This window comes from Aegilops tauschii, chromosome 2 (assembly GCF_002575655.3).
Source record: "Aegilops tauschii subsp. strangulata cultivar AL8/78 chromosome 2, Aet v6.0, whole genome shotgun sequence".
NCBI lineage: Eukaryota > Viridiplantae > Streptophyta > Magnoliopsida > Poales > Poaceae > Aegilops > Aegilops tauschii.
In genome coordinates, this window is record NC_053036.3 from 167,926,561 (window position 1) to 167,934,375 (window position 7,815).

Below are 7,815 nucleotides of genomic sequence, written 5' to 3' on the forward strand. Positions count from 1 at the left end.
TATTAAATGTTACCATTTAACATGACCCGACTCACACCCCAAGGATATAGGTACCCATCTTTCTGCATTAAAATATAAAATCGAACATGTAGATAGATTTTGCTTCAACTAGAATAGTCTACTATCTCATGCCAGGTTCAATTAGTAAATGACTAAGTGAAATGACTAAGTGTGCCTACAGAATGCTATCTCATTGCAAGTTGGTAGTCGGATGTGTTGTCTTATTGTAGGAGCCAAGTTCATGTATGAATTTGACTAAGTGAAATGACTAAGTATGCAGAATTTGAAAGCAGGCTTTAAAAAATAGCACCAAGCTTGAGATTACAAAAAGATTCAATTTACAACAGTTTTAGTATCATAGTTTTGACTGAATACATACGGCTGTTCGGTGATTCTACATTATCGTGAATTTACTACAATTTTATTATCACATTTTTGTTTGGCTACAATTTTTGATGTCCACAAACTTAACAAAGAAAAGGCAATAATGATCTTTACTGTTATCCATTGATCCTCACTGTATGGCATTGATACAAGACATCTTTCTTGCAGTTGACTTGTAGTGTTACCACATTTTATCAATGAACAAAGAAAAGTCATTAATGATCTATACTGGTATCCTGGTTGTGTTGTCTAATCATAGAAGCAAACTGGCCCACTTTGCTAAGTAATAAGGACAGTACTTTATGTGTTGCCTCTAGTATGCAGAATTTGAAAGAAGGCTTTAAAATTTTCAAATTGTATGATCATATTGTTGTTCGGTGTATCTCCATGATATTGACTTTTCTAGCTGTGCTGTTCGCGCCTCCCAGGACGCCGGCTGAGGAGACAAGTGCAAAATACAACACCCCCGCCAAGACGCCAGACCTCGGCCTCCCTCTGGTTTTCATGGTACGGCCCCTTACCCTCTCTACCAAACTGGCCAGATCCAGCTCCAGCTGATTCTACATGCATCTGTCGTGGCTTATATACATTATTAAATGTTACCATTTAACATGACCCGACTCACACCCCAAGGATATAGGTACCCATCTTTCTGCATTAAAATATAAAATCGAACATGTAGATAGATTTTGCTTCAACTGGAATAGTCTACTATCTCATGCCAGGTTCAATTACTAAATGACTAAGTGAAATGACTAAGTGTGCCTACAAAATGCTATCTCATTGCAAGTTGGTAGTCAGATGTGTTGTCTTATTGTAGGAGCCAAGTTCATGTATGAATTTGACTAAGTGAAATGACTAAGTATGCAGAATTTGAAAGCAGGCTTTGGAAAATAGCACCAAGCTTGAGATTACAAAAAGATTCAATTTACAACAGTTTTAGTATCACAGTTTTGACTGAATACATACGGCTGTTCGGTGATTCTACATTATCGTGAATTTACTACAATTTTATTATCACAGTTTTGTTTGGCTACAATTTTTGATGTCGACAAACTTAACAAAGAAAAGGCAATAATGATCTTTACTGTTATCCATTGATCCTCACTGTATGGCATTGATACAAGACATCTTTCTTGCAGTTGACTTGTAGTGTTACCACATTTTATCAATGAACAAAGAAAAGTCATTAATGATCTATACTGGTATCCTGGTTGTGTTGTCTAATCATAGAAGCAAACTGGCCCACTTTGCTAAGTAATAAGGACAGTTTAGTTACTTTATGTGTTGCCTCTAGTATGCAGAATTTGAAAGAAGGCTTTAAAATTTTCAAATTGTATGATCATATTGCTGTTCGGTGTATCTCCATGATATTGACTTTTCTAGCTCTGCTGTTCGCGCCTCCCAGGACGCCGGCTGAGGAGACAAGTGCAAAATACAACACCCCCGCCAAGACGCCAGACCTCGGCCTCCCTCTGGTTTTCATGGTACGGTCCCTTACCCTCTCTACCAAACTGGCCAGATCCAGCTCCAGCTGATTCTACATGCATCTGTCGTGGCTTATATACATTATTAAATGTTACCATTTAACATGACCCGACTCACACCCCAAGGATATAGGTACCCATCTTTCTGCATTAAAATATAAAATCGAACATGTAGATAGATTTTGCTTCAACTAGAATAGTCTACTATCTCATGCCAGGTTCAATTAGTAAATGACTAAGTGAAATGACTAAGTGTGCCTACAGAATGCTATCTCATTGCAAGTTGGTAGTCGGATGTGTTGTCTTATTGTAGGAGCCAAGTTCATGTATGAATTTGACTAAGTGAAATGACTAAGTATGCAGAATTTGAAAGCAGGCTTTGAAAAATAGCACCAAGCTTGAGATTACAAAAAGATTCAATTTACAACAGTTTTCGTATCACAGTTTTGACGGAATACATACGGCTGTTCGGTGATTCTACATTATCGTGAATTTACTACAATTTTATTATCACAGTTTTGTTTGGCTACAATTTTTGATGTCCACAAACTTAACAAAGAAAAGGCAATAATGATCTTTACTGTTATCCATTGATCCTCACTGTATGCCATTGATACAAGACATCTTTCTTGCAGTTGACTTGTAGTGTTACCACATTTTATCAATGAACAAAGAAAAGTCATTAATGATCTATACTGGTACCCTGGTTGTGTTGTCTAATCATAGAAGTGAACTGGCCCACTTTGCTAAGTAATAAGGACAGTTTAGTTACTTTATGTGTTGCCTCTAGTATGCAGAATTTGAAAGAAGGCTTTAAATTTTTCAAATTGTATGATCATATTGCTGTTCGGTGTATCTCCATGATATTGACTTTTCTAGCTCTGCTGTTCGCGCCTCCCAGGACGCCGGCTGAGGAGACAAGTGCAAAATACAACACCCCCGCCAAGACGCCAGACCTCGGCCTCCCTCTGGTTTTCATGGTACGGTCCCTTACCCTCTCTACCAAACTGGCCAGATCCAGCTCCAGCTGATTCTACATGCATCTGTCGTGGCTTATATACATTATTAAATGTTACCATTTAACATGACCCGACTCACACCCCAAGGATATAGGTACCCATCTTTCTGCATTAAAATATAAAATCGAACATGTAGATAGATTTTGCTTCAACTGGAATAGTCTACTATCTCATGCCAGGTTCAATTACTAAATGACTAAGTGAAATCACTAAGTGTGCCTACAAAATGCTATCTCATTGCAAGTTGGTAGTCGGATGTGTTGTCTTATTGTAGGAGCCAAGTTCATGTATGAATTTGACTAAGTGAAATGACTAAGTATGCAGAATTTGAAAGCAGGCTTTGAAAAATAGCACCAAGCTTGAGATTACAAAAAGATTCAATTTACAACAGTTTTAGTATCACAGTTTTGACTGAATACATACGGCTGTTCGGTGATTCTACATTATCGTGAATTTACTACAATTTTATTATCACAGTTTTGTTTGGCTACAATTTTTGACGTCCACAAACTTAACAAAGAAAAGGCAATAATGATCTTTACTGTTATCCATTGATCCTCACTGTATGCCATTGATACAAGACATCTTTCTTGCAGTTGACTTGTAGTGTTACCACATTTTATCAATGAACAAAGAAAAGTCATTAATGATCTATACTGGTATCCTGGTTGTGTTGTCTAATCATAGAAGCGAACTGGCCCACTTTGCTAAGTAATAAGGACAGTTTAGTTACTTTATGTGTTGCCTCTAGTATGCAGAATTTGAAAGAAGGCTTTAAAATTTTCAAATTGTATGATCATATTGCTGTTCGGTGTATCTCCATGATATTGACTTTTCTAGCTCTGCTGTTCGCGCCTCCCAGGACGCCGGCTGAGGAGACAAGTGCAAAATACAACACCCCCGCCAAGACGCCAGACCTCGGCCTCCCTCTGGTTTTCATGGTACGGTCCCTTACCCTCTCTACCAAACTGGCCAGATCCAGCTCCAGCTGATTCTACATGCATCTGTCGTGGCTTATATACATTATTAAATGTTACCATTTAACATGACCCGACTCACACCCCAAGGATATAGGTACCCATCTTTCTGCATTAAAATTTAAAATCGAACATGTAGATAGATTTTGCTTCAACTGGAATAGTCTACTATCTCATGCCAGGTTCAATTAGTAAATGACTAAGTGAAATGACTAAGTGTGCCTACAGAATGCTATCTCATTGCAAGTTGGTAGTCGGATGTGTTGTCTTATTGTAGGAGCCAAGTTCATGTATGAATTTGACTGAGTGAAATGACTAAGTATGCAGAATTTGAAAGCAGGCTTTGAAAAATAGCACCAAGCTTGAGATTACAAAAAGATTCAATTTACAACAGTTTTAGTATCACAGTTTTGACTGAATACATACGGCTGTTCGGTGATTCTACATTATCGTGAATTTACTACAATTTTATTATCACAGTTTTGTTTGGCTACAATTTTTGATGTCCACAAACTTAACAAAGAAAAGGCAATAATGATCTTTACTGTTATCCATTGATTCTCACTGTATGCCATTGATACAAGACATCTTTCTTGCAGTTGACTTGTAGTGTTACCACATTTTATCAATGAACAAAGAAAAGTCATTAATGATCTATACTGGTATCTTGGTTGTCTTGTCTAATCATAGAAGCGAACTGGCCCACTTTGCTAAGTAATAAGGACAGTTTAGTTACTTTATGTGTTGCCTCTAGTATGCAGAATTTGAAAGAAGGCTTTAAAATTTTCAAATTGTATGATCATATTGCTGTTCGGTGTATCTCCATGATATTGACTTTTCTAGCTCTGCTGTTTGACCCTCCCAGGACGCCGGCTGAGGAGACAAGTGCAAAATACAACACCCCCGCCAAGACGCCAGACCTCGGCCTCCCTCTGGTTTTCATGGTACGGTCCCTTACCCTCTCTACCAAACTGGCCAGATCCAGCTCCAGCTGATTCTACATGCATCTGTCGTGGCTTATATACATTATTAAATGTTACCATTTAACATGACCTGACTCACACCCCAAGGATATAGGTACCCATCTTTCTGCATTAAAATTTAAAATCGAACATGTAGATAGATTTTGCTTCAACTGGAATAGTCTACTATCTCATGCCAGGTTCAATTAGTAAATGACTAAGTGAAATGACTAAGTGTGCCTACAGAATGCTATCTCATTGCAAGTTGGTAGTCGGATGTGTTGTCTTATTGTAGGAGCCAAGTTCATGTATGAATTTGACTGAGTGAAATGACTAAGTATGCAGAATTTGAAAGCAGGCTTTGAAAAATAGCACCAAGCTTGAGATTACAAAAAGATTCAATTTACAATAGTTTTAGTATCACAGTTTTGACTGAATACATAAGGCTGTTCGGTGATTCTACATTATCGTGAATTTACTACAATTTTATTATCACAGTTTTGTTTGGCTACAATTTTTGATGTCCACAAACTTAACAAAGAAAAGGCAATAATGATCTTTACTGTTATCCATTGATTCTCACTGTATGCCATTGATACAAGACATCTTTCTTGTAGTTGACTTGTAGTGTTACCACATTTTATCAATGAGCAAAGAGAAGTCATTAATGATCTATACTGGTATCCTGGTTGTGTTGTCTAATCATAGAAGCGAACTGGCCCAAATTGTATGATCATATTGCTGTTCGGTGTATTTCCGTGATATTGACTTTTCTAGCTCTGCTGTTCGCGCCTCCCAGGACGCCGGTTGAGGAGACAAGTGCAAAATACAACACCCCCGCCAAGACGCCAGACCTCGGCCTCCCTCTGGTTTCATGGTACGGTCCCTTACCCTCTCTACCAAACTGGCCAGCTCCATCTCCAGCTGATTCTACATGCATCTGCCAATGTTACCATTTAACATGACCTGACTCATACCCCAAGGATAAAATCGAACTTGTAGATAGATTTTGCTTCAACTGGAAAAGTCTACTATCTTATGCCAGATTCAATTAGAAAATGACTAAGTGTGCCTACAGAATGCTACATCTAATTTTTCACTGGAACAGGATACTGAAGTCTCACTCATGACGTATGTGAGATGGCCATTGTGAAAGCACTACCAACTTGCAATGAGATGTGTGTATTAGATGTGATGGGAGTATGAGATGCGTTGGGTGTATGAGATGTGATGGCTGTATGAGATACATATATTTCGTCGGCGTCTCCTCGAAAACGATCAGCGCCGGGTCCTGTACATGTTTGGCGGCGGTGGATCAATGCATCGGCGTGCGCGTGATACCTATATGATGTTTGTATGAGATGTGATGGGTATAGGTAAACTGGACGTCATACCCGATGGATCTGCGCCGGTAAACTGAAGGTTGATCTGCGCCGGATCGCGGACGTTTTCGGCGGCGGCGGATCAATGCATCGGCGTGCGCGTGATACCTATATGATGTTTGTATGAGATGCATCGGCGAGTTGTGATGGTTGTATGAGATGTGATGGGTATAGGTAAACTGGACGTCATACCTGATGGATCTGCGCCGGTAAACTGAACGTCGATATGCGCCGGATCACGGACGTTTTCGGCGGCGTCGGATCAATGCATCGGCGTGCGTGTCCAGATGGGGAACGGCTCGGCGGGTTCGTTGTGCGACTGGGGCGGCGGCGAACGGATGAAGGGCGGCGGCGGCGACGATCCAGTGCAGGGAGACTGGCGTGCGAGTCGTCCTCGCTCCAGGGCATGTGACGAGGCGGGGTTTTTTTTCGCTGCTCAATCGTCCTACTTTTTTTTTCGCTGGTTAACCGTCGTAGGTTTTATTTCGTCGCATGTCTCGGGCGCGACCTGAAGAGCGATGGGGCTGGCGGAGGATTTGGTACGTGTTTTTTTCGGTTTTTGACTGGTCAGCGTTAGGCGGCAGGAGGTGGGAGGAGGTACAAAATAGGTACCAAAAAAACCGGGTGAGGTGGGACGAAAATAAACCTGGAACGGAGACTACCAACTGCTCCATTAGGAGTAGAGATAACATAGTAGTACGTAGCACGATCCTATAATTCGGGATCTCATCGCCCCGTTGGCTTGCGTGCCTATTCTCACAGGTGCGCTCTCTCCCTCTCGTGGGGTACATAACATGTAATGTGTAACAGAATCAATCAAGAAGAGGAAACAATCTTTCCAACTTGGTATCAGACTCCAAGAACACCCATGGTCGGCATTCAGCCTTCTTCCTCCTCCGACATCACCAGCTCTGCCACCTCGCCGAGCTCCCTTTCCACCAACACCTCTGCGGCCTCCTCTCCGCCATTCATCTTCGGCACTAATCCCTCCCTCATCAATGGCTCCTCCGCTGCCTCCAGATCCCAATTTGCCCCTTGTTCGCCTCCGGCGTTGTCCCCTCCCCGGCACTACTAGCCCCCGCCCCTCGCAATCCCATCTACAATGACCATATCATCAATAACATCAAATTCCTCCTAAACCCCGTTGATCACAACTACCACAAGTGGAAGACCTTCTTCCTCATGGTGCTTCTCCGCTATGGTTTCACCTTCCTCGTCAAGCACCCTCCTCCACCCAATGCCACCACCTAGTATCTTGAACTGGATGCCCATGTCGCCCTATGGATCTATGCCACCCTTTCTGACACCATGTGCGATCACGTCATCGGCGCCACCACTACCTTTGCCATCTGGCACAAGATTAAGGACTTCTTCCTCGCCAGTCGCATCGCCCGCTTCATGATGCTCAACCGCCAATACCGCCACCTCAAGCAGGGTGACCTCTCGGTCTCTGAGTACGCACGTCGCATGAAGCTCCTTACCGACGGCCTCGCCGACATCGACCATGCCGTCACCGAGGTGGATCTTACCACGCAGTTCCTTCATGGCCTGGCCAAGCGTCTCGACACCATTCACGTGGTTCTCGGCGACCAGGCTCTCCGCTT

The 7,815-nt window shown here is 41.9% G+C and overlaps 1 long non-coding RNA gene across 1 annotated transcript; it reads left to right on the plus strand.

Annotated features, from left to right (window-relative positions):
- Positions 1–3,459: 3,459 nt before the first annotated feature.
- LOC123497352 (uncharacterized) lies at positions 3,460–6,207 on the plus strand. The gene is made up of 4 exons (XR_006671042.2): positions 3,460–3,831; positions 4,733–4,811; positions 5,629–5,706; positions 5,938–6,207. It is a non-coding gene; the product is annotated as an uncharacterized lncRNA (long non-coding RNA).
- Positions 6,208–7,815: the final 1,608 nt, after the last annotated feature.